The sequence below is a fragment of the Mus caroli genome, unplaced genomic scaffold (genome assembly GCF_978045245.1).
Source record: "Mus caroli unplaced genomic scaffold, Mus_caroli_1 scaffold_12, whole genome shotgun sequence".
Classification (NCBI taxonomy): Eukaryota; Metazoa; Chordata; class Mammalia; order Rodentia; family Muridae; genus Mus; species Mus caroli.
This window is the reverse complement of record NW_028227267.1, coordinates 57,485,369-57,510,424: the sequence shown is the minus strand read 5'-3', so window position 1 is coordinate 57,510,424 and position 25,056 is coordinate 57,485,369. Positions and strand designations below refer to the sequence as shown.

Here is a 25,056-nt window from a genome sequence, read left to right as displayed (position 1 = left end):
TGGGATTAAAGGTGTGCACCACCACGCAACGGAAAACATGTTGCTGAAAACAGAACAACAGGTTGGGAGTAGTATAGTTAGAAATCCCATAGATGGCCTGAAATATCATCAGCATTGGGACTTAAAAGCAGGAAAAGTTCTTAGGACCATTTGTTTGCTGTATTTTACATTGTAGAGCAGGTTGACAGGCATTTTCTGTAAAAAGCCATAATCTTTGAAGTCCAAATAATTTACATTTTGGAGAGCTATATTTCATCAGCTTGCTGTAAGCACAAAAGGAACAGTAGAAAGTTGGTAAGTAAATGGATGTGTTGCTGTGTTCTGATAAAGCTGTGCTTATGAAGTCAGGTGATTGCCAGATTTGGCTTACAAGCTGTGTGATAGTGAAACTTGAGTAAAAGCAATAAGAAAATGATGAAGATGATAATAGTGTTAGAGGCCAGAGAGAGGCCATGGTACATAGGTTTTCAACCTGTGGGTTGCGACCCATTTGGGAGTTGCATATCAGGTATCCTGCATATCAGATATTTTTATCATGATTTACAACAGTTGCAAAATTACAGTTATGAAGCAGCAATGCAGTAATTTTATGGTTAAGGGTCACCACAACACAAGGAGCTGTATTGAAGGGTTGCAACATTAGGAAGGTCAAGAACCACTGGCTTAGCAGAAAAAGGGCTTTGTTGCCAAGCCTGACAACCTGAGTTTAATTAACAGGACCTCCATGGTAAATAAATGAATGTAATTTTTTAAAAAAGATGATACTGTTGATGAGTGATAATGAAGGGTCCAGGAAAGGAAAGAGCCCCAGGATATACTATTTTAAAGACTTAAGGGAAATGTAGCTGAAGAATAGGTCTGTGGAAGCTTGGCTGCAATTTGGTGATACAGAACATTAAGGCAAGGAGTTTCCTGGAAGGGAGTAGTTGGAAGGCCGCTGCCTTGGAGGAGATGTCTGATGAGCATTGCAAGTATAAGCCATTTGTCTGGCACTTGTAGGCCAGTGAGAAATGGAAAACTGGGAGAGTAGTAGTGGCTGGATGCTGTATGATGCCAGGGAGCAAATCTAGTTTAGTTTGACTTTGATTTACATACTTGGTAGTAATGGAACGGAACAGCTACAGTAAAGAGAGAAGTAGTATTTTTCTTCTCATTTGTTTACAGTGGTAGGATTTACTACAGGCTAAACTGAAGAAATAAACAGAAAGAAGCAAGGACCTGGGCAGAAGAGCTAGGAGGAATTGTGTCTGGGCCTTACAGATCAGATTCTAAAGGGGCTTCATGTGGAAAGGACCTGAACAAATGAACATGCCCTACAACAGGGGAGTTGACAGGCTACTGAATCTGATGGCTTCTATTTTCTTTCTTTGACAAATGTATTTCTGGAGTAAGGTTTGTAAACTTTTTCCATTCTAGGTGTATATAAAATAGGTATAGAAATAAAATATTTGCTGATAGTCATAAAGAAATTTATTTTAAATCAATTCTTTGGTATACATGGAATAAACAGCATATGTTAAAGACAAAGTGATTTTGTATATTAATGAGACAGATCCTTGATGCTGAGAATAGTTCACATTAGTAAATAGCATAAAATGGTAGGAATATGTGTTTTTGGGGGAGGGGGCAGGAGTATATTTAAAGCTATTCAGAAAATGTTAGAAATTCTGTACTAATCCCAAGCCCAAAATCATTTGAAGGCTTTTTAGGAAACTCAGACCATCAGTTCTTTCAGCAATTTTTAATTTAAAGAAAAAAAATTACATTTATTTTGTATGTGTCTGTGTAGGTCAGAGAACTACTTACAGAAGTCAGTTCTGCCCTTCCATCAGAGTCCTAGGATTGGACTCTGGTCAAGCTTAGCAGTAAATGCCTTTACCTGGAGAGCTGTTTCATTGGCCTCAAACAGCAATCTTATTTTATTTTTTTTTCTTTTGGATTTTATTTTTTTCAAAACAAGGTTTCTCTTTGTAGTCTTGTCTGTCCTGTAGACCAAACTGTCCTTGAACTCAGAAATCTGCCTCCCTCTGCCTCCCGAGTACTAGGACTAAAGGTGTGTGCCACCACCACCTGACTTGGATTTACTATTTAATTCAAAGTGTTTTTATGTTTGTGAGTGTTTAACCTGCGTTTATGTTTGTGTGCCATGTGTGTGCTTGGTGCCTGTAGAGGTGAGAAGAGGCATTGGGTTCCCGGGACTGGAGGAGCAGATGTGGCGAGTTGCCATGTGGTGATGTGCTCTTAACCACCGAGCCATCTTTCTTCAGCCCCTCCCCCATTATGTTTCTTTAAAAGACATGTATAAAACTTTATAACATAAGCTATATATGTCTAGAATCTGAGCCAAATTAATTTTAAAATTAATATTTCATGGAGTGCAGTGCAAAGTGTGCATGTGTTCAGAACTAAGGCTGTAGTAAGCTTATGATTTGACATGGCTGAGCAAGCCTAGAAACACCTTGGGCTTATTAAAATGTTTTTAGTTTATTTTTTTATTGTTGGACATTTGAAAGTCTTTTATTATTGCTGTATTTCTTGTTACCTAAGAGAAATTCAGCTACAAGAACTCATATAGGGTTCCAACCCACAGTTTAAGAAGCTGGACTACATGTAAAGGACATTCTCAAAGAGGTGATGCTTAAAGATGTTTGGGCTGGAGAGATGTCTCAGCGGTTAAGAGCACTGACTGCTCTTCCAGAGGACCTGAGTTCAATTCCCAGCAACCACATGGTGGCTCACAACCATCTGTAATGGGATCCGATGCCCTCTTCTGGTGTGTCTGAAGAGAGCAACAGTGTACTCACATACATTAAATAAATAATCTTAGAAAAGAAAAAAAAGAGAAAAGATGTTTTGGAGATTGTAGCATAGGACCTTTCCAGGAATGAGAGGTTTAGCTGAACTAAATATAAAAGATGTTTCTTGACTTAGAATATTTCAGTTTTCTAACTTAGAGCTTTTCTATTTTCCCATGATTTGAAAATATAGATACTTCAAAATTTCAAGTTAATCTTCTTGAGCCGATGGTATGTGGCTGCCCTGGGCTATCTGCACTCGGCACTCCTGTTCTCCATGGAGGGTTTGCCCAGATTACTGTTACAGTTTGAGGAGCATTTGTATTATTGTGTTGCTTTGCTATGTTGTTAGCTATGGCAGTTATATTTTATTTCATTTACGTAGTTAGAATTGGTAAAACAAATTCAAAGTGTTGACCTCATCTTTATTTGAATTTTTTTAAAGGAACTAGCAGGGACATTGGTAGTTCAGTGATTCCACGTTCTTGTTTCTTTTGTCACTAAGGTGAAACTTAGGTCTTAGAGATACGCTTGTCACTGGCAGTGTTGTTCACAGTTGCAGAAAAGCAGAAGTTAATTTTGTTTTTAGAAAATTTCAAAGAAATATATAGAGAAAAACAACTTGAGTTTCTATGTACATTTAAAAACAATTATTGTTTGTAACTATATTATTTATAGCCCTCCCTATTTCATACACCTTTCCCTTATATTCTGAAACACAAACTGTTATTGAATTATATATATATAAGCAAATACATGAAATATGATTTTGTGTGTGTGTGTGCATATTCCCACATATGTATGGAGATCAAAGGTCAACTTTTGAAAGTCTGTTCTCTGGCTACCTTATGGGATCTAGGGGTTGAACTAAGGTCGTCAGACTGTGTGCTTTTATCTGCTGAGGCGTCTTTGTGTCTAGACTACATAAAAACTGCAGTACAGCAACACAGCATTAACATTAGTCAGTTAAAAAGTAACAGATTTGAATAGGATATTCCTCAAAGAAGCTATGTAAGTGGCCAATAAGTACAATCAAAGTTAATGAACATTATTACCAATTAGCAAATCAAAACAATAGTGAGGTGTACTGTTGTACACTAGGATTCCTACAGTTAAATAATAAGCCTTAGGAAGATGCACAGATTGGAACCTTCATTCACTTGTTGATAGGATTGTTACCCACTTTGGAAAAGTATTTAGTACTTCTTCAAGGTGTTAGAACGTTAGAAAGTTGATTCAAGACTTTATTCCTGTGTATGTCTAAGAGATGGAACAGCATACATAGATGCACATAAGTAGTAGCAGTATCACAATTTCAAATGTGTCTTCTACCTGAAGAATGAGTAACTAGAGTGTAGTGAATGTGTGCAGTGGAACAAGGCATGTGGAGTGCATAGATGAATTCCACAGACAGCAGGCTAGAGCTGGAGACATGGCCATGCAAGTGTGAACACCTGAGTTTGGGTCCCTAGAACTCAAGTAAAAAGCCAGGGCTATGAAGTTGTGGAGACAGGCAGATCCAAAGCTTACTGGCCAACAAGCCTAGTCAAGTTGTAAAAGATGGTTTCAGTGAGAGACCTTGTCTCATAAAACAAATATAGAGGTCGGTGAATTGACTCAATGAATACAGACACTTTCCATGCAAGTGTGGCATCCTGAAACCCATGTTCAGGTGGATTGAGAGGACCTGTTCCACCGAGTTGTCCTCTGACCTTCACATACATGTTATGGCATATCTGTCCCCTCATACACACATGCCCACACAATAAGTAACAAGTGCTAAAGTACTGAGTTTATTATATTTTATTGTATTTTAAAAGGTTGAATTTGATGTAATGAGTTACATATGAATAAAAGCCATTATTAGTAAAAGGAAAAAGATAGTTAGACCTATTTGTGCATTCTTGGCATCTCTACATTCAGATGAAAGCAAGAAGTTGGGGGCTCAAGACCAGACTGGGCAACACAGATGTACTGGCTAGTTTTATGTCAACTTGACACAAGTTACAGTCATCAGGAGAGAGCATCAAAGGAGAAAATGCCTCCATAAGACCAGGCAAGCTTATATAGAATTTTCTTAATTGATGATTGATGGAGGAAGGCCTGGCTTATTGTGGGTGGGACCATCCCTGGTCTATGGTCCTGGGTTCTATAGGCAACCAGGCTGAGCAAGCCATGGGGGACAAGCCAGTAAGCAGCAGCCCTCCATGGCCTCTGCATCAACTCCTGCCTCTAGATTCCTGACTGAGTTTCTGCCCTGACTTCTTTCAGTGATGGACTACAATGCAGAAATGTAAGACAAACCCTTACCTCTCCAACTTGTCTTTTTGGTCATGGTGTCGCAGCAATAGTAACCCTAATTTAAAATGTTCTAAAGCACTGGAGGATTAAAAAACATATTTAACTTTGGTTCCTATTCTTAAAAAACAAATGGCTATTTGGTGAAATGATAAGTTGATGGGGTTTTGTCTACAGGTTCCTTATAATCCTGTTGTTTAGGACAGAGTACACACTATTGCTGGTGTGAACTATAAAACTAGAGTTGTAGAGACAGAACAGTGGAAATCCTAGAAAAGAGGGTGATGAAAAGGGAGCAAGTCCACACATGTCTAAGATCCGTCAGATCCTGTCAATCTGTAGTGCTGGGTAAGCACCTGTGCACATACAATGCATGCCAGGGCTTCTAGTGATAGGGTATGCCAAAAAGGATTATGTTGCAGAAGGCAGTTTCTGATGAGGAAACCAAACATGAAAAGCCAGTATAGGAATTTAGTGACTACTTTAGATATTTGATTACCCTACAAGAAGACAAACACTGATACAATAGAACATAAAAAAGTGTGGCAGAATGTCTGTTTGGACTGTAATTATTTTTCATATAACTGAGGTTGTTAGACTTAAAAAACAAGTAAAGTCAGCACTTATTAGTCAGTGCTGGGGCTTGAACCCAGGGCCTCATGGATGCAAGGCAAACCACTAGCAACTGAGTTCTGTCTACAGCCAAAATCTGCATTTTTTCTTTGCTTTCTCTTTCTTTGACCCTTTTTTTTTTTTTTTTTTTTTTTTTTTTGAGACAGTTTCTCTGTATAGCCCTGGCTGGCCTCAAACTCAGAAATCCGCCTGCCTCTGCCTTCCAAGTGCTGGGATTAAAGGTGTGCGCCACCACGCCCGGCTTCTTTGACTCTTTTGAAGCACAGTCTCACTGTGGAGTCCTGGCTGACCTGGAAGTCACTATGTAGACTAAGCTAGTCTTGAACTTTTAGAGACTATACCTCATAATTGCTGGGATTAAAGGCATGCGCCACCACACTAGGTCCCCAAGCATTTTCAATAAAAGATGCAAGAGATTCGAAAGTTGAAACATTAATTTGTAGTATGTACATTGTGGACCTTCAGATTTTTGTATGTAACATATTTTATGTTGGTATTCACATTGCAATTGAGTAGAAGGATAAAGCACAAGTTGAATGGTCTGAATAGATATACCTAATATTTTTTAAAAAGATAAAAGATTAAAGAACTACTGGGCTGGAAAGATGGCAAAACATTTAAGAGTACTTACTACTCTGGGAGAGGACTGGAGTTTGGTTGACGTACATGGTGGCTCACAACTGCCTACAACTCTAGTTTCAGGGAATCCAATGCCATTTTCTGGGCTCTGTAGGCTTCTGCACCCACATGGTAAATATACATATACAATTAATACAAAGACCTACTAGGAAAAATACTTTTACTATACTGGCTCAAAGATAATGATTGTAGTATGATTGTTTCTTTGCTGAGTTCTCTGTGGTCCAAGGTTACATAGCTAGAGAATGGTAGACCTACTCATGTCTCCTTGTAGCATTGGATCACCCTTGATATTAGTACTAGAGCCATATGTGGTGAACAGTGAAAGTTGAACTAGATCTGATTATTTAAAATTGACCCCCAAAATTGTCTGAATCATAAATATAGATCTAGTCAATACCAACAAATAACAGCACTGGAAACAGATACTGAGCCAGCAAAAGTTATCAGACAAACTGGAGCAAAAGGCATTATCTTTGCTGAGCCTGGTATTGAACACCTGTCATTCATGTTTGAGAGACTGAGACAGTGAGGGTCACTGCATTTGAGGCCAGCCCAGGATTTATAATGAAACCCTGCCTCAAAAACTACCATACTGCCTCAGATTTTTTTTTTTTTTTTTTTTTAAACAAAAGACTCAAACTGACAACTACCTGGGGTCTGTAAAAGTCTGTAGGGTCAAAGAAAGCACCATGATTTCCTGAGAGCTTTTGTGTTGTAAAGGTAGAGTCGTATTAGTACATTCATTTATTACTTGAGCATGCCGCTGAACAATGATGAGTCACAGAAGATGGAGTAAGTCAGAAAGTCTTCAGAAATATACTGTGGGTTGTGGAAGGCCTCTGGGTCTGTTTTAATGAGAACATGCACTGTTTATTCTCCTCACACCAGTCCCATTAATGTCACCATCTTCCTGCTCTTCAACTCTGGCATCTGTCCATTGTCAGGACTTTAATGCCTAAGAAGACACATAGATATATAAAGCTTTCTATTGCTATGATGAAACACTGTAACCCAAAGCAAAGTTGTGGAGGAAAGAGTTTATTTGTTTGTATTTACACATTGTAGTCCATGATGAAGGAAGTCAGGGCAGTAACTCAAGCAGTGTAGTGACCAGGAGGCAGGAGCTGATGCAGAGGCCATGGAAGGGAGCTGCTTACTTGCTTGCTCCCCATGGCTTGCTCAGCCTGCCTTCTTATAGACCCCAGGACCACCAGCCCGAGGATGGCCCCACCCATAATGGCCTGGGCCCTCCCACATCAATCACTTATTAAGAAAATGCCCCACAGCAGGATCATATGGAGGGAGGCATATTTTAAAATAGAAGTTTCCTTCTTTCAAGTTGACATAAAATTAGCCTGCAAAATATGTGGGTTTTTTTTTTTTTTCAGTTTGTATCAGGTTTTATTCACTAAGCTTTATATTATTTAGCTTTACTGAAGGATAACTAACATAATGACAAACTGCATATAAGAACATACATTTTGTCATTCACGTGTATATCATGAACTGTCATCAAATCAAGATGACAGAAATAGTTATAATCCTTTAATTTTTATTTGTGTGTGTGCTGGAGGGTTTGTATTTGTTCTTTTAAAAATTTGATTAGCATTCTTCTTAAATGGAATCATTCCACAATACTGCTCTAAGATTTTAAATTCTTGAGCCATAGAGTCCTGTATGAGCCACAGAGTGCTGGTACGTGAGATGTTTAGAGGAGGGTGTTGGATCCCCTGGGACTGGAGTTGCTGATTGTTATGAAATGCCATGTTCTTAACTACTAAGTCATCCAAAGCTTACTTATTAAAGGAATTCTGTGCTCTGTCTCTCTTGGTTTTAAGTTATAGTTAGTGTTTCAGATGCAGTGAGCTATAGCAGATTGCAAGTTGACATAGTTTCAGGTTTCTTTTTTAAAAAGATTTATTTCATTTATAAGAGTACCCTGTAGCTATCTTCAGACACACCAGAAGAGGGCATCAGATCCCATTACAGATGGTTGTGAGCCACCATGTGGTTGCTGGGAATTGAACTCAGGACCTCTGGAAGAGCAAGCAGCCAGTGCTCTTAACCACTGTGCCATCTCTCCAGCCCAGTTTCAGGTTTCTGATTAGATTGCTGTTAACTGTGTTCATCACTGCTACTTTTTTTTTTTTTTTTTAATCTCTGACGAACAGATGGAAAGGACTTGATGGAAAAGGAGGTTTGACTGTTCCTATTTCTCATACTGACAGTACTTTTTAATAATTTTTTTTCTTTTTAATTGTAAAGGGATGTGTGTGTGTGTGTCTGTCTGTCTATGGGTATATTCTGCCCAAGTAGGCCAAAGACATCAGAACCCCTGGACAGTTGTGAGCTGTCCCATGTGGATGCTGAGAACTGAACCCAGGTCCTCTAGAAGAGCAGCAAGTGCTCTTGACCACTGAACCATCTCTTCAGCCCCTCTAGACAGTACTTTTTGAGTTAAAGTAAAAATGCCTATCTTCTTGACATGACACTGTAGCACCAGTTTTTTTTTTTTTAAAAAAAAGGGTATTTGGTGTTCAGGAAGCACTAAATGTAGGTGAAGAACTTACAAGACATGCAAGAAGATGGACAGCTATTTGATTATCTCATTTTAGCTCCCCCCTCCCTGAGTGTGTGTGTGCGTGCGTGCGCGTGCACTGGGGAGTAAAGGCTTACACTTCTGTATCGTAGTACTTCATTGAAGGAAATCAGGGCTGGAAGCTGGAGGCAGATGCTGATGCAGAGAGACCATGGAGGGTGCTGCTTACTGGCCTGCTCAACCTGCTTTCTTAAACATTTCAGGAGTGGCTCTACCCACAGTGGGCTGGGCCTTCTCTCCCAAGAAAATGTTCTTCAGGGTTGCCCACAGCCTGATCTTAGGGAGGCATTTTCTCAGTGAAGGTTCCCTCTTCTCTGGTGCCTCTAACTTGTGTCAGGTTGACATACATAAAGCTAGCCAGTACAGAATATTTGATGTGAGACCACTGTGAAGCTCCATGGTTTCAGACTGGCTGTTCTAGCCATGTGGAAGGTCACTGAGATGTAAAGACTGGGTGTGGTTGGTCTTGCTGTGGTTTGTTCATTTGCAAGTTCTTTACAATAAAATTTTAGTAATGAAGAAAATTTAACGTAATTAAGTTTAGTATAATGATTACTGATTATTTAGTTGGGTTGCTTAACTGCAGGAACATGTTCTGAGAAATGCATTGCTAGGTAATATTGTCATTCTAGATAGTGTGGCCAGTAAAACGGTATGACTTCTTGATAGTGTTAAGAGATAGTAGACATGAAGTATATGAGGCCATTATTGGAATGAATGGCACATCTACTACAGTAGTTTCAGTCAGGGACAGAACCAAGAAATCTTACTTACGTTAGCTTAGTGACAACCGAGAATCACATCTGAAAGGCTGAGATCCTAGTAGTTTCTCCATCCTTGAGGCGGGGGCTTCGTCAGCTGGGGTAGTCCTAAGGTAGCTAGCTGTCTCTCACTGGGAGGGAAAGGATGGGGACAGCCACTAGGTGCTCAGCCCGCAAGGCTGGGTGCCTCTGCAGTTCCAATCTGGCTTCTGAAGCTAGGAAGGTTCTTGAAGAGCCACTAATCCCTAATCCATGATGAAAGCATAGAAATATAGATGTGAAGGCAGGGACGGGAAGAGCCAGCCCTGCAGCAGCAACAGGGCAGCTCAGCTCAGCGCAAGAGGGATGGCCAGGCAAGGGGGAGGCCAGGCAAGAAGGAGGCAGATGATCTTCCTTCTGACAGATACTTTTTATCTGCTGTTACCAGAAGCTCCCATCCACTATCAGGGTGATCAGGATGGGACTTGTCACAGCAGTCGAGGCAATCTGGACAGTTCTTCAAGTGAACAGTATAAGTAAAAGGGATGGGTTAAAAAATTATAGTAAAATAAATTCATAGTCTAGTAATGTACTTGTGAGTCATCAATGAGTGCTAATGTACTTTACATAATTGAATATACTATGCTTTATCCAGCTGGTAGGATGCTAGGTTTATTTATTCTAGCTAGTATCACCACAACTGAGTATGTACTATGTTGTGTCTTAGGTTTACTGTTGCAGTAATAAAACATAGCAGCCCAAAGCAGTTTGGGGAAAGGTTTATTTCCTTCACACTTTTCATCTAACAATTAATTATTGAAAGCAGGACACGAACTCAATCAGGGCAGGAACCTGATGTAGAGGCTATGGAGGGGTGTTGCTCACTGGCTTGCTCCTCATGGCTTAAGTCTGCTTTCTTATACACCCAGGACTACTAACCCAGAGGCGGCACCAACCACAATGGTCTCGGCCCTTCACATCCATCACTAATTACGATATACCACATAGGCTTGCCTATAGCCTGATTTTAAGACATTTTCTCCCCATGAGATTTTTTTCCCCTCTCAGATGTGTTTTATCACTGCAGTAGTACCCCTAACTAAGACATAATACATACTCACTCAGTTGTGGCAAAGCTAGCTAGTGTAAATAAACTTACCACCCTGCCAGTTGGATAAAGCACAGTATATACAATTATGTAAGTACATTAATACTCACTGATTTTGAAGTAAATTTAATAATAAATAAATTTAAAATAAATATGGATTTATTTTACTAGCTTGTATCAGATTGACATTAAAAACTAGCCAGCATACATTGTGACATCAGCATTGCAGTAGCTACCTTGAGAGTAGATGATAGGAAGTTTTTGTTTCCATTATGTTATGGAGTACCAGATATGTGCTGCATTGTTGTGTATTGCATGATTATGTATTCAGACTATTGTGCATTTTGATATTTAGGTTCTACATCATTTGCTTTTGCTTTGGTCACTACTAGAAGCTAAATGTTTCAAATTTTGCATAGTCTCATTAGCACGAGCAGAGGACAGAGACTATCCCAAGCTCGTAATTCAAAATTATGAAACACAAGAAAATAAGCCTAAGTAACATGCAGACGCTGAAACTAAAATAGACCAGGCAGGTTTGCTAAAACTTAAAATAAAACTAGTAAGATTAAAAGCTTAATGAGTAGAAGAAAGGGGGTCTAAAATTGGAAATCCAAGTTGCAGACTGTGGAGAACAAAACATGGCAATAAACATTGATAAGTAGCGACTTTGTAAAGTGACAGGTGCTCATATTAATGTTTAATACTCCTCCGAAATACTTTTTAAGATAGTTGCATATCCTACTTTATTACTTACAAATAGGACAAAGTAGATGAGAGGACATGGTGAGTTCAGTTTGGAATATCATGCGATTTGTGGCCATTTCTGGGGGTGATCTGGGAGGTACTTTAATTAGCTCAGGTGAGAACTATGGGCCTAAGAATTTTAAGGTTGGTAGACTTGTGGAATACTCCCAAATCAGCTGTTTATTTAATGGAAGCTGCACTTGAAGGGATGATTCAAGTCTGGATTTCAGGAGATCTGAAACTGTCTATCCATATTTACAAATCTGTAGATCCCCAAAGTAGATTGGTGGTTCTGTGACAACAGGGACTGACTCTTAATGGACACAGGGTTTCTTTATGTGTGATGGGGATATTCTAAAATAATGATTGAGGTGGTAATTCAACTCAGTAAGGTACTGTGGGTGAATTATGTGGTATGTGAATTACATTTCAAAAGAATTAAAGTGTTTTCATATTTTAACATTGATTAAACTTTGTTAAAAAGAAAATATTTTAGTGGATCCCACAGTTAAGAGACTTTTAATTGTAAAAAGACTTTGGATTTTAAAAGATACTGGATATTTTAAAAAGATTGAACTTTTACTATGTAAAGACTGTAGGACTTTTAAAGTGGTTTAGATCTTGGGAATGAATAAGAACTAAGGGTTGAGATTTACTAGTGATGTGTTTGTGTGCCAAGTTGGCAAGTGGTCAATTGTACTGGCTGGTTTTATGTGTCAACTTGACACAGCTGGGGTTATCACAGAGAAAGGAGCTTCAGTTGGGGAAGTACCTCCATGAGATACAACTGTAAGGCATTTTCTCAATTAGTGATCAAGGGGGAAAGGCCCCTTGTGGGTGGGACCATCTTTGGGCTGGTAATCTTGGTTCTATAAGAGAGCAGGCTGAGCAAGCCAGGGGAGCAAGCCAGTGAGGAACATCCCTCCATGGCCTCTGCATCAGCTCCTGCTCCCTGACCTGCTTGAGTTTCAGTCCTGACTTCCTTTGGTGATGAACAGCAGTATGGAAGTGTAAGCCAAATAAATCCTTTCCTCCCCAACTTGTTTCTTGGTCATGATGTTTGTGCAGGAATAGAAACCCTGACTAAGACAAATTCAGTGCTGCTTCTAAGGACAGGGGCTTTCCAAAGTAAACAGTGTTCAGCAGCGTTTAGTAGAAAATTTCCCATTTCATGTCAACTGTTGCACACATCACAAATTTGTGAATGAAATTCAAAATTCATCATCATTAGAATGACACATCTGTAGGGGTGTGTGTGTGTGTGTGTGTGTGTTGTGTGTTTAAACAGTATCTCACTTGCAGCAGTCCTCCTGCCTTGGCTCTGCCTGGTATTACAGGTTGTTTAGTCTGGCTTTGAACTACTTACTGATCCTCCTGCCTCAGCTTCCCAAGTGCCAGATTCGAAGTATAAGCCACAGAGCTTTTTGTAGCTGGCTCTTTTTTTTTTTCCAGGTTGGGGTGGGTTGAGACAAGATTTTTCTACGTAACCTTGACTTGTTGCAAGAAATATTAAATAATGAACCGGCCAACTCTCAGCGGGGCCTCCACTGGCAACTCTCTTGATCTTACTCTTTCTCTCTGTCTGCCAACTCTCCACAAGGCCACATGGCTCCCACCAAGCCATCTCTGGGATGTCCCCCCCCCCCATTTCTTCTCCATTTCACACAATACCCCACTCACCCTGGCTAGCCATCTCAACACCTAATTGCCTGGTAGAATCAAGACTTTTTTTTTTTTTGGTTTTTGAGACAGGGTTTCTCTGTGTAGCCCTGGCTGTCCTGGAACTCACTCTGTAGACCAGGCTGGCCTCGAACTCAGAAATCCTCCTGCCTCTGCCTCCCAAGTGCTGGGATTAAAGGTGTGCGCCACCACGCCCGGCTTAGAATCAAGACTCTTAATGCTTAATTAGCCAATCAGATTTATATATCAATCATAACATAATTTACAAGATGCCAATGCAATAATTTCAGAGCCAAATGATAATGACAAAGCTTTAACCCAATTATTCTAACCTTTTGATAACACCACAGCAGTTTCCATTCTGGTTCATGTTCTCTCTCTCTAACTCTTCACTCCACCACCCTTCTCCTGTCCAAACACAAGCCTCCTACTGCCCTAATGTGATTGGACAGGGAAAATCCTGCAACACTGGCTGGTCTTGAACTCACATAAATCTGCCTCTGCCTCCCCAAGTGCTGGGTTAAAGGCATACCACCACCATGCTCAAACTGTAGGTGGTTTTCTTGAGGAAAAAAACATTGCCACAAAATCTTGAGTCAGTGAAATGAAAATTTCAAAGTTAAGAGTGGAAGTCTGTGTTTGGCAAGCCTCTTGAACAGGCTGTTAGAATAGTTGTTGAAGACACCAGTAATATAATCAGGATTTTGACCTGAAAGAAAAACTAAGCCAAGTCACTTGACAGTCTTTAGTGGCTATAAGAGAGACTGTCAGAAATGACACTGATCACAAGAAGATGTTGGTAAATAGTGTGGAAGTATATGAAGACAGATGAGATATTGATCATTACAGGTGGAGTGTTGGGAGTGTGAGTTGTGGCCACTATAGTGATGACTATAGTTAATATATATTGGGAGCTTTCAGCATACCACAGGCACTGCTCCTGTTAGAAGCCTTTGCTATAACCTGAATGATAGGTCTTAGGAACCTTAAAGAAAAGAGACAGACAGGAAGGGGAAGAGAGAAGGGGAGATGGAGAGGGAGACACAGAGAGAGCCAGTAGGTTTCCCCAAACAGCCGTTTGTACATGTGAGGGATCAGTAATAAAGCCCAGGCCAGCTCAGATGTGTGGTCCTCGGCAGTCTGCTAACGTGTTTGACTAGTACATGCACACGTAGTCTGCTGAATAATTCATTTGGTTTTCTTTAGGGGAAAACTGTTCGGTAGGACTTTGATGCTCTGTAATTTGGTGATGACTCTGTTGTTTATTTTGTGTGTTAACTTAGAGCAGTAGGTAAATGTGTGGTTCCATAATTAATAATATCAGTATCTTTACTTGAGATGGTTATTTTATTTTAAAATTTTTTTATTTTTAAATTTCATGAACTTAATGATTTAAAAAAAAAAACCTTTTAAATAACGTTAAGCATGGAAATTAGCCAGACGAAAGTCTATGTAACTCAATGAACAGTTATAATAGATATTTGCAATGGAAGCTGTGGAGCTTTAAATTTTATGCCTTCAGTATTGAATATATTTTATGCACTTGCCTACTTGGTTTGATTTGCTCTTGGTACTGAGATCTTTTTAAAAATATAAAGTTTTAATACTGCCCCAGACTTGGTGCTTGGGAAACACTCTGGAGTGGAGCCAGTAGTCTGTTTTAATAAACCCCAGGATTCTGGAATAGGCTAAAGTTTGAGAATTACTAACTCAAACCAAGTGTAGCATGGGAAGATGACACTAGAGAACTGTTAATACATATTATCAGTGGGATTTTGTTATTATTCATTTGTTTAGGACTACACTCTGAATTGAATTATAATGGTTATCTCTTACTATTTGTATTTTGTTGGCTGTAGCTTGTTGGCGTTTCATCAGTGAATCACAATTCTTTATGCATTTATTTTGGGAACCTTTGGGAACTGGGTGTTGAATGAACCCAGGGCAATAGCTAACTGCTGTCTCTACTGCTGAGCTTTTCTGACCCAGCCTAGAGCACAGTGTTTAACACAAGATGCATGGTAGTGTATTAGTAGTGCTGTTTTTCCCTTTAAACAAACCATGTAATATTTCATACTCAAAAATAGCATTGACCATAATTCTTGAAGCAATAATAAATCAGATTTTTATTAATCCAATACCTATTTTCAGAACTAGAACCAGTAAACTGAAAGCTAGCTATATTTTCCTCTCTGGCCCTATAGCTTCCCTCCCAGAAATAAATACCCATCACAAATTTGTTTCAGCCATTACTTTTCTGTTTTAGATTTATCATACATGCCTGTATATAGAAATTGTATATAGTAGTGACTAATTTTGCTTTTCACAAAACTAATGTGGAAAAAAATCTTTATTAACTTTCAGTGTTGAAAAATAATTGTGTTACAGTTCCTTAATTTTTTTTGGTATTACATACCAGGGATGCCCTCAGACTGTTTGTGTTTGTCTTGTGACACATATATGCAAGAATTTGAGTAGAGTTGAATGTCTTTCAGGATGATTTTTAATGTCACCAAATTTTGCCAGATTGTTTCTGGTAAGTGGTTGCACTGACATTCATCAGTTGCTCCCCGTCTTCCTGGACACTTGGGTATGTAATACTTGTTGAGCTAGAAGTCACACTGTATTTGTTTATGGAGCTTTAATGCACATACCGTTCAGTTCACCCACTGTGTGTTACTCAGCAGCTTTTGATATATTTGCAGAGTTGTGGAACTATCAAAACCAAGGTTAAAATGTTTTCACCATCACAGGCAATCCTAACATCCTTTAGCCTCACCTGCTGTTTCTGGCCCCTCCTCCTCACATTGCCCACTCCCCTGTACCTAAGAAATAGTAATCTTCCCGCCTGTAGATTGCCAATTCTGGGTATTTATAGAGGTGGGATTCTATAGTATGTGGCTTAAAGTTCTTGGGTGTTGCTTGTATGTATTTTATTCCTTTTTGTTATTACACAGTTAATGACTATATAATAAGAACATTGTTTTTGTTGATGAGTTTCAGTTTCTCCAAGACCTTCTAACACTACTTGCCCTTTTTCTAATACCACCTGCTTTTGCATGTGCTCTCCCCCTGAGCTGCAGCACTAGAACTCCTTTTCAAAAATTAGCCATCCTGTGGGCTGCATCTCAGGTGAATGTGCGTTTCTCTGCGAAGTATACTGGTCATTGTCTGCCTTCTTTGGAGAAATGACTGTTTAGCATATCTGTCATGCTTTAATGCTGTCGCTTGTCTTTTTATTACTAAAGTGGTAACTGTAAAGATCTACTGTCTTTTCTAGTTACAAGTCACTTGTTAGGTTTATATGATATGCAAACCTCCCAACAGAGGGGTGTGGGATGTAATTCGTTCATGAGGTTTATGATGTCAGATTCTGTTTGTGATGTTAGAAATCACTGATAAGCATTGTCTGGCTCCTTCAGTTTACTTAGTTGTGATGATAGTGGAATTCTGTCATTCCTTCTTTGATACAATTCTGAGTTTGAAGATAAAATGTTCTTTTAGGAGGTTGATGTCTCATTGCCCTATGTATGGCTTTCATCTCTCTTCAGAAGTAGCTTTGTAATGAATACCATGAAACATGAATGCTTGTTTTGTGGAGGTCCTTAAAGGGCACCAGCACAAAATAACACCATGCAGTTAATTCCTACCTATGGCTACTGAAGAGGGCAGTTTGTGTCCTTATACAATCCGCAAAGCCAAATTGAATTTGGAAATTCTTTTGCCTTTCACCTCCCTTTCCTCAAGTAAGATTTAAAAACTTGAGTTATAATGCTTGGGAAAAACAGTTGATCAAGGAACACGTATAATGTGACTGTTTAATTTGTTTATTGAGGTACAGTTTTTATTCCGTACTCTAGGATTGTAGTATTAGTTTGGATTTAGTTAGCTTACAGGTATGTGACTCGTGTGTGGTCTGGTACTTTTCTGAAGTGGTGGGTTTATTTTCAGTGTGGATACTTAGGCTGTGTTCATCAGAGGCTTCTGATGCCAGAACCACCTGAAAGTTTATGCTAACACTATGCTTTCAACTTTTTCTCTCTCCTTTTTTTTTTTTTCTCACCAGTTTTTGTTAAGGGCCAATAGTTTTTAAAAGATAAAATTGTTAATAGACAAGACCAATAAATATATAATAAAATTTATAAACCTCACTTACAGGCAAAAACAAAACAAAACAAAAAAAACCCAAAACAAAACAAGACAGCTTTTGGATATAGTTTGTTTCACTCCAACTCCTTTCAGGGTCCTTTTCCCTGGTACCCTGTATCCTGATGTGTGCTTGTTTTTGACTTTATACTTAGGTTGGCATCTTTCCTCTCACTCTTTTTTAAAATGCTGTATTTTGTTTGTTTGTTTTTGTTTGGTACAGGGTTTCTCTCTGCATAGCCTTGGCTGTCCTAGAACTCCCTCTGTAGACTAGGCTGGACTCCTACCTCTGCCTCCTGAGTGCTGGGTTTAAAGGTGGGTCACATCATCACACCTGGCTGTTCGTTGACTTCATAAATAAGCTTTCTCTTTTTCTTTCAGTTGTAGATAATAATTCTTAGCTGTTGTCTCTTTAAATACTGCTTCTGTTCATTGCTTTTATCTCTTTAGATCTTGAGTAAACAGGATATTAAATAATTTATTGAACCTTCTGGGTTGTTTTTTTTTTTTTTTCCTTTTTTCCTTTATTTTTATGTCTTGTATTTACTGGTCTTTGCTCCCTTCTTTTCCCTCTTCTCTTCTTTGTGTTTGTTCTTTCTCATTTCCCTTCTCTTCCCCCTCCTCTCCCTTATTCCTTCCTTCCTCCCTCCTCCCTTTCCACAGAATTTCAGTATAAAGCACATATTACACATGAAATTAGGATCCTCCTAATGCAGCCACCAGAGTGCCCGAATCCCAGGCATGTATCACTACACTGAACTCTTAATTGGTAAATTCCTTCTAACTTATCTAACTTTTTATCTGTTTGTGTGTGTGTGTTTATTGTAACCAACTTGTGAGAGTTGGTTCTCTGCTACAGTGTGGGTCTGTGGGAAGAGTCTCTCTGCAAACACCACATCCAGGAAGAAGGAAGTCTGGTTCAGTGTGACTCGGTAGCTCTTGTTGTTTCAAACTTCTAGAATCTGCTGCTAGGAAGTTTATTTTAGGCATATTTAAGTACAACTCAACTTGGAAAAGACCATTTCTTGGTGTAACATAATCTTGTGTACAGTTAAAGCTTAAGCATTAGTTAAGTTGGAACTCTTTTCAAAGTACATGTCACCTTTTCCATAAAAAACGGATTGTATAGATAGATTACATGTACCATCTTAAGGGCCCTGAGGTGAGGTGAGGACCTGGTGTAGCCTCATTCATACAGGTAGTGCACGGTTCACCAGGCTCTTAACCACATCCATTCCCAGCCTTCTGGGTGGAAAACAGTTTATGCATTTCTTCCTTTGAAGAGGCAGCCTTGTGTTTAACATTCCTAGTTTCCCTAGTGCTCCTCTGTGAACACAAAGATCTTGTGCCCTCTGCAGGTCCTAGGGATTGAACTTGGGTGGCAAATTGCTTTTACCTGCCAAGCCATCTCGTGCCCCTCCTCTGATTTATTTTAAACTTAACAAAATCTGTATTGAACCACAACAAAACTACTATAAAATTAACTATCAGTTATGTTAGTATTTTTACATTTTACAGCTTAATTCTAGTATCATAGATCCAAAAGAGATGAGGATTATTCTCTTTGTTCTTGCCATTTGTTCTGATTTTTTTTTTTTTTTTTTTTTGAGACAGGGTTTCTCTGTGTAACCCTGGCTGTCCTGAAACTCACTCTGTAGACCAGGCTGGCCTTGAACTCAGAAATCCACCTGCCTCTGCCTCTCAAGTGCTGGGATTAAAGGCTTGTGCCACCACTTCCCGGCCTGATCTTTTATTATGATTCTGTTTATTGTGGTTTATTTCCTAGCACATAGGGACATGATTGATCTTCAGAGGCTACTTCCCTTTAGTAAACGTGCAATCTGCCTGTATCAGAAACAGTCTGTTGAGACATTTTGAAGTTCTAAGTAAGCCTTAGTGTTTGTTTAGCTCTGCAGCTTTGGTCTGGGGTAGGACTTACTTTTGTTCCCAACGTGCAGTGGATAGTATCATCATAACTTCCTTCTCACATGCTCTTACAACTTATCCTCAGGCTTAACCTGATACTGCTGCTGGTCAGTATTACAGCTTTGTTTGTTTTAAACAAAATGTAGTTAAGGAAAAGCAGCCCTCTCAGAGCTTATTCCAGAAGTTACTGTTTTGTATTATTAAGAAGACGATAATTAAGAATTACTTAAGAAATTTTCTTAAAACTCTCTGCAGTAGTGTTGTCACACTTTGGTTCTTCATAATCCAAACCTCAAGCCTGCATTTTTAAGTTTGGAGAGTTTCCAAGTAAGGATTATTGTAGTGGTCTCCAGAGAAGCAGAACTGATAGATAAGGTAAGTAGGTGGTGGAGGAGATGTGCTAGTGTCAGTGGCTTCATTTTGGAAGCTGAGAAGTTCCACAATGCCCGTTTGCTGGGTAGAGAACCAGGAAAGCCAGCAGTATGCCTCAGACTGAGGCTGTAGGCCCAGGAAGGGAGGCAAGGGAGGCAAGGGTGGGCAGACTGCTGTGAGTCCAGAGGATAGGAAGTGTGCTTACAGGCAGAGAAGGAAGATGTCCCAGACTTAGGCTAAAATCTACCCATCCTTTGCCTTTCTGTTCTATGCCCACTTGTGATAGTGATAGTTTTCACTCTGCTTACCAACAGATGTTACTGTCCAGTGAAACACCCTTACAGACATACCCTAGACCATTCAGTTGATAAAAAGTGAAGCTACCTGGAGGAGAATGAATGCGGGGCCTATTGTAGCACTGAGAATAATTAGTACTTTACCAGCTATGTGGTTATACCTTCATTTAATAAATTGACAACCAGTTTTAAAATCACAAGAATTGTACATGATGTTACTTGGTAAGTATTTGAAGTCTGTTTTTAAATTCTTAATCAGTTTTTCTGTATCATCACAAAGTACCCTAGATAGTGAATTTCCAGGAGGGAAAGGTTGTTTACTTCCTTTTCTTACCTTATTTTGCCTTCTGGTACCAAGAGCTCCTGGGATTACAATGCAGAGTAATAACTGAGTGGAATCTTCTTCTTGTTCTTAATCTTAGGAGGAAAATACTCAGACTTGTGACAACTCTCAAGTATGTTAATAATAGTTTCTTTCCCCTTTTATTTGATTTGGAGTTCTTCTGCAATTTTTTTTTGAAAGATTTTATTATGAATGGGTTTAGTGTTTTGTTTGCTATGTAGCCCTGGCTGGCCTGGAACTCCACTGCAGGGAGTGGCCTGCCTCAGACTCCACTGAGTTTGGGATTGAAGGTGTGTGCCACCATGCTCAGCTGGGTATAGTTTTTTCAAATACCTTTATCGTTTTTGTTTGTTAATATGGTTCACAGTGATCAGTTTTCAAATACAGAAGCAGTCTTGGATTCTGGAATAAAGTCCATTTGCTGGTGATGTATATTTCTTTTTGTACATTTTGTCCCTCTGTACCTGCCATGATTATGTGCTGTCTTTACTGATGCCTGAAACCATGGGTAGTTGTATGCCTTGTATATAACTTACTTTCCTCCTATATAGGCATCCTGATGATTTGAGTTTAATTTAGCAATTTAGGAACAGTAAGAGATTACCAATAGTTAAAAAAACTGTTATAACAATATATTGTAATAACTTTTATGTGACATATATATCCTAACATACCTTATTATATTGTACTTCTGTGATGATTTCAGTGCCTACATGATGAGAATAGATGAAATGAGGTGAGGTTATAGAGGCCATTGGGGGTTTTAATACAGCATTGGAATACCACATAAGGCTTACCTGAACACAGAGCAGTGCCTCAGCAGTTGATGTGATAGCTAACATGGTGTTAAGTAACAGCCAGGCAGATAGTACAAAGGGATGAATTGTGTGATGGTCAAGGAGTAGCATTTAATCGTGCTGCTCAGAATGATATAGACTAGTTTATTTTTGTGATTTTGTATATTATATGCATTGTGTAAACATGTATGTGCTTCCTGGCATATGAGTAGGGACCAGAGGAGGACTTGGATTTTCTGCTCTATCACTATCTGCTTTATTTCCTTGAAGCAGAGTCTCTTATTGAACCCGAAACTTGTCATTTTAGCTAGGCTGGCTATTGAGTTGCTGGGCCAGCCTGTCTCTACCTCCTCCTAATGCTGGGTCTTCAGGCGTGTGTGTTCCTACCCAGTGTGTGTGTGTGTGTGTGTGTATAGTAAGATCTAGGGTTTTTATTTCAGGTCTTCATACTTATATGCAACCAACACTCTTAACTACTGACCTATCACCCCAGCCCCCATTTAATATTTTTAGACTGCAGTTGACAGTGGGTAACTAAAGACTTGGAAAGTAAAACTCCTGGTATGGAAGAGCTACTATATATTGAATATTATTTGGTATTTTTTTGTTAAGAGTTTTCATATCTATATGCAGAGAGGATATTGACTTGCAATACTCATCTCCTATTTTTTAGAAAGATGTGGTGTGGTGTCTTAGTCAGGGTTTGTATTCCTACACAAACATCGTGACCAAGAAGCAAGTTAGGGAGGAAAGGGTTTATTTAGCTTACACTTCCACACTGCTGTTCATCACCAAAGGAAGTCAGGACTGGAACTCAAGTAAGTCAGGAAGCAGGAGCTGATGCAGAGGCCATGGAGGGATGTTCTTTACTGGTTTGCTTCCCCTAGCTTGCTCAGCTTGCTCTCTTATAGAACCCAAGACTACCAGCCCAGAGATGGCACCACCCACAAGGGGCCTTTCCCCCTTGATCACTAATTGAGAAAATGCCTTACAGTTGGATCTCATGGAGGCATCTCCTCAACTGAAGCTCCTTTCTCTGTGATAACTCCAGCTGTGTCAAGTTGACACAAAACCAGCCAGTGCATGTGGATAACTGATGCTGTGGTTCTGCCACCCCGAACCCCCAACTTCAGAAAACTTCTCCATTTAAATCCTCTGAGCTTTGACAGGAAACAAATTTAAATTACATTTTTAGTTATAGTATTATTAACTTACTTTCTCTGTTAGGTGGTAAGATATAGTTTGTTTTTCAGAAATTCTCCCAGTTCATCTAAATTAACAAATACATGTGTGTTTCCAGTTACTCCTTATTCTTGTGATGTTATAGACTGTAGTTCTCTGTCTTGATTTGCAGTATAAGTAGTTTGTGTCCCCCTTTGTCTGTACTTTTGGTGTTTTTTCTTTCAGTATTTTGTCAGTAATGCTGATTTTACTTTCAGGGAGAAAACTTTGTTTCATTGTTCTTTTTCAGTTTTATCAATTTGTATTTTTTTTTTCCTGAAATTGGTTTTTATTTTATGTATGTTTTGTCTCTGTATCTGTCTGTGGCATACAAGCACCAACAGATGCCAGAAGAGGGCATTGGATCCCCTGGGACTGGAGTTACAGACAGTTGGGATCCCCAATATGGATGCTGGGAATCACATCTGAGTCTTTTGTAAGAGCAACCACTAGGCCATTTCTCCTGCACCTAACGGTTTCTCTTCTTTGTTACTTCCTTCTTGTTTTATTTCCCCCTTCCCTGCCAGAGTCCAGCAGCTCTAGTTTTTAAAAATAAAAAAATAAAAAAATCAAGTATTTTAACACTCATCTTTGTCTTTAAATCTGAAAGGGGTTCTTAATAGTATATAATTGAATCATTTTTAAAGTTCATTCTTCCAGTTTCCTACTTGTTTGGAAAGTAAAGAGTGGCAAACTGAATTTAGTAGTTATATGAGATTGTAGGGGACATTTCATACTCAAATTATAACATCCTGCTACTTGGCTCCTCATAGATATATGTTCAGACTCCTCATAGATGTATGTTCAGATGCATTTAGCCCACGTTTTGGAAAGCTCCATCCATAGTCTTAGAGTTCCAGCTTTGTTCAAAAGTCCAGTTGAATTTTCTGAGGCTCAAGGTAGTCTCTTAACTGTGAGTCCCTGTAAAATTAAAAAGAAATTAACTTTCAATCTACAGTGACACAGAATAAATATTCCTATTTAAAAAGGGAAGAATGGAGACAGCATGGAAAGACCAAAAGACTGAATCCCAAGGGCAAATACTACTCTCAGCAGTTCCATGTCTGCATCTGAGATGTGTGGGCCTCCCTGGACTTTGGGTGGCCCCACTCTACAGCTTTGCTCCTTGCAGCACACATGGCCTTATAGCTTCCTTTTATAGACATCCTGTATCCCTGACATTTCCAGCATGCTGGAGTCCTCATTGCAATGTAGGATTTACCTTAGCTTAATATAGTGGCCTCACAGATTCTTCTTGCAGTGAATCTGACTCTGCCACATGTTGCCTGACCTCTTCTGAAACGCTGGCGTAAGTCTGCATGACCTTGTATTTTACATGCCTGCAAAATTGGAACCATATGGATTTTGCCACCAAGTAGTACTGCTTGTCTGAGGGATAGTCAAAGACCGCTTAGACCAAGACTGCAGTGGACACGTGTCTTCATGGCTAAGCTCAGGCAGTATGTTTCTTTAGGCAGCCAGTTTCGAGCAGAGAACTCTTAACAGAGGCTTTCTTGTTTAGGCACTCTGCTTCAAATGAAAGTTTTTCAAACAGATTTTCAGTTTTACAACATGGAGCCTTTGATGGATGGGATCTTGCCATTAAGGCACCATGGGTGTGAAGGTATCTCCAGAAACCAGAAGAGAATGATGTATTTCTTGAAACTAGAGTTACAGGTAGTTGTGAGCTGTCCAGTATGTATGCTAGGAATCAAACTCTTATCCTCTTGAAAATTGGCAAACACTTGAACCATGAGCCAACTCTTAAGGACAAAAAACATTTTTACGGTTCCAATTCAATATGCAAGTTCTTCTTTATTACCCTAATCTCCTTAACATTTATAGCATCTTTGTCATATCTGTCACTTTTAAGTTCAACATTGCTTTCTTCACCAAATAACACTTTCTCCCATTATTTCTGTTCAGAATTCTTGCTGTAAGCCAGGTTAAAGGCAATAAACACCATTCATGCAATAGTCTGGAAGTTAGGGTGTCTTGAAATTTCCTTCTCCAAACAAATTAGTTCTTTACTTTTTAATTCAATTCAGCATCTGTAAAGTTTCCAGAAAATAGGCAGAATGTAGTCTTTTTTTTTTTTTTTCTTGTGCCAGAATGTAACATGAATAGCCATTTGGCCTAGCTCCTATAGAACTTTTGTTCCCCTAAGGAAATCTATGAACACAGTGTTTATTGTTGATATTTCTGCTGGCATTCTAATTTCTAATTTCCTAGGCTCCTAACAGAATAGCTGATTGCTCTATAGCACCTATTTCTAAATTCTCTTAAATTCCTCCTACAAGACCATTTCCAGCAGTCTTATCTATATCGCATGAGTTGTTAGAGTAACCGTAATCAAGTACCTCAAAGAAGTAGCTTAAGAAGGCAGAATTTATTTTGATTCATGGATTGAGGGGATAGAATCCGTCATGGTAGGGAAGGCGTGATAGCAGAAACACGAGAGGTAGCTGCTCATGCATGACAAGGCTGTAACCAGAAAGCAAATTGCATGTTACTTTAAAATATGAGTAAAGAGATAGAATTCATTGGTTATAAGCCTCATTTGGCTGACTCCAGCAAAACTATAATTTACTGGAAGAATGAGGTAGTTTATGGATGAGGATATGGGTATTGTTGATTCTGTGTCCAAATTCTCTGAGAATTTAATGGCACCTTGTTGCTTAGGTCTCGAGGTGCCACTACAGGTGACTGACTG

General features: G+C 39.2%; 1 protein-coding gene across 2 annotated transcripts in view; it reads left to right on the top strand.

Annotated features, from left to right (window-relative positions):
• Nucleotides 1–25,056, top strand: part of Kpna3 (karyopherin subunit alpha 3) — a 91,206-nt gene that overhangs the window by 27,068 nt on the left and 39,082 nt on the right. The window lies entirely within an intron of this gene.